Consider the following 3,070-nt stretch of genomic DNA (forward strand, 5'->3'; position numbering starts at 1 on the left):
GTTTGCTTACGTTTTCTCTGTACACTCATTGGCTTTCTCCATTTTGGTTTTGACCAGTTGTGGCCTTTCTTTTTTCCTTCAAAACAAAACAAAAGAACAGAATCAATATTCAGAGATATAACGTAATTCTCTGGGCCTTAAATAAAAGCAGCATTCAGATACTGTTTTCAAACTTCAGATCTTAGAAATGGGCACAATTCTTAACAGTTTAGTCGTATGCAATTTGATGCCAGAGTTGAATTTCAGTTCTTCATGTGTCTTGGGCTGTGGCCATGGAGAGCACCTCCCTTTGAACACCTGTGAAAGCTAATTCCTGCTAATGGAATGATAAATGTTGGGGAATGTATCTACCGTGCAAATCCAACCCAGAGAATGCTACACTGGAAGTCAAGGAATGCTCTCAACTTCCATGTGGAGAGTTTTCTTAGTCTCTATTCTCTTCAAGTTGTAGCATGAACCCTCTCACATGTTTCATATACCACCAGAAGGGCCAGGGTTGGGGTGGAGGGACTTTAAGGAAGCCTAGTAGAATCTTTTGTTGGGTTTTCTCTTTAATTATCCAAACTCATGGGCCCACAGCTCTGGAGAAGTAGAAGGTCTGTCTAGTGGTGAAGTGATGGATTGTTACTATTTGTTTATCTGTGTGTGCTGAAATATAGGATGTATGTATGTCCATGTTCATGTGTGTATATGAATGCAGGCAAGTCTGTTCCAGTGCACACGTACAAAGGTCAGAAGACAATGACACATGTCTATCCTTGCGTAGCACTTTGTTTGGGACAGGGTCCCTCTGGATGTTCACTGATTGTTAGTGGCTGGGAACAATAGCTTTATTGGTGGAAGTGAAGGCCTGATGCACAGAGGGAGGCTTTGTGAATTTTCCCAAATAAGACATCCATCTTGAGTAGAGTCAACAACAGACCCGAAACTGACAACAGGGGAAGCACCAAAACTGTTGTGGTCTTCCAAAGAGAACGGCATACTAAAGGACATTCCAACCCCATGATAATCCTGGGGTCCAGGGGTACTTCAAGCTAGAAGCAGTTTCTGAAAAATTCCATCAAGACTCACCTGGGCATGGCTCGTGAGCTCAGTTAAGCTGGTGCCCATTGCTCAAGCCAGTTACATGAAACTGAAAGCAGATATGGCCATTGCTAAAGCTGGCAACTCAACCAACTGGGTTGAATACTTGCTCAGTCCTGTGAGAAGTCAAGACTAGCATGTTATACTACCCTTCCCAGGGGCTATGAAAATATGCTGTGACTGAGTAGTGCCTGTCTCTACTAATGGTTGCTGGCACTGGGTCTCTCCTACAGAGGCTACTGCGCATGATAGCCTGATACCTCCTGCTGGGCAATGGCCTACCTTCTCTCAGGGACTGAGAACTACTACAAAGCAGTTTTCCCTGGCATCTGGCTTAGAACTTTGAAACCCTCTTGAGGGTTTAGTTGGTGCCTTAAGTTTGCTGAGCCACATTTGGGTTACAGATCAGCTAAGACTGGCAGCACCATTGTAATGCTAGGAACATCACTGTCACACACTTGGCTGTTGGGTCTATTTGCAGTATGATAATAACACCCCTATTTTTTTTAAATGGAAAGCACATACCAGTGCTAATCCTTTGACCTTCAACACACACCTGGATAGGGCAGTTTGCTCACTGCAGAGAACAGTCCCCAGAAAGGAACTCTAGACCTTCCTGGATAATGGTCAGGATTGAAGTAGGGAGGGAGCTACAGGTGACACATAGACCTACTCTGAAACTCAGGCTTCTGTTCTGGTACCCAGGGCTTCCAGTCTAATTCTGGTTCCTTCTATGGAAATTCTTTGCCTTATTTTCAGGCCCTGATGGCCTGGAACTGGGTGAGAAAAGGAAATGGTCTGAATGAAAGATGAGTGAAGTGGAAATTTGTGATTTCTTTGGAGACTCAGTTGTGTGATGTCATGTTTTTCTGGAAGCTCTCTTCTGAGAGGATGTTTTGTTGAAGCAGACATGTGAGAGGACGCTTTGCAGAGAATAGACATATGGTGTCTTTCTGGACGCTGTCTTGTGAAGAAGGGGCATGTGATGTTTTGCTGGAGCAGATCCTTGAGAGGTCACATGATATTTGGAAAGAATTTAAGTATAACCCAACAGACAGTGGATAACGCTCTTGCATTGGTTAGCCTTGCTTTCCTTGTCAATCTTCACTTGTCACAAAGTGATTTCATAGAGAAAAATGCACCAAAGAACTTCTCATGATATTCTGGTGGCTTCTGACCCCTTCTGCAGCCTCCTGCAGATTGACCAGCAGAGACTCGTGGTTTCTTCTGGATCGAGCCTCTGCTGCCGATCCATGTTTGGTGTTCTGCTAGTGGACTGGACTGCTGACAACAAAGACTGGAGTCTCCCCAAAGAACTACTTCTAAACAAGTCCAGGTCCCCCTCCTCCTATTAACTTCTCTTCCTCCCCTACCTTTGTTCAGTGGGCTGTAAGAAATGTTGGAGTGTTTAAGAACCCTTATGAACGTAGGTTTTGAAAAATATAAGCCCACAGGTGAGGGTGCAGCCTCTGGAATGACATGGCATGATATCAGAGCAGAACCTCAGGCACCTGAGTGTATACCTCTCACTTAGGAGGTATGGGTTGCCCCAGAGAGGCTTTGATGACACCCACCTTTATTGCCAGACCCTCACTCTGGTGGGCTCTGCCCCACTGAGAGGGCTACGCTGATGCCACTCTGTTAAAACCATGGTCAGAGAATGGATAGAATGCAGGACCCACAGCTAGTAAACGGAGCAGGAAAAGGTCCATTTGCCAGCATTGCCTTGTAAAACAGGGACATTCCTGTTTACTCCTTAGTCCCCACATAGGCCTGTGCGTGCAGCATCTTCCTGGCTTGGTCCTCATCATAGTCTTTGTGGATCTTGGCAGAGGAACAAGAAAAAATCTACCCTATGTACCAGCATGTCACCCCTAGATGTTTCTGTAAGAATTTGAAAGCACAGAGCCACAGAGAGATGTCTCCATGGGCACTCCTAACACCTTTGTCATGTCCCAAAGTGGGAATGTTGAGGATCTAGCATTAG

The sequence above is a fragment of the Mus musculus genome, chromosome 1, assembly GCF_000001635.26.
Source record: "Mus musculus strain C57BL/6J chromosome 1, GRCm38.p6 C57BL/6J".
Classification (NCBI taxonomy): domain Eukaryota; kingdom Metazoa; phylum Chordata; class Mammalia; order Rodentia; family Muridae; genus Mus; species Mus musculus.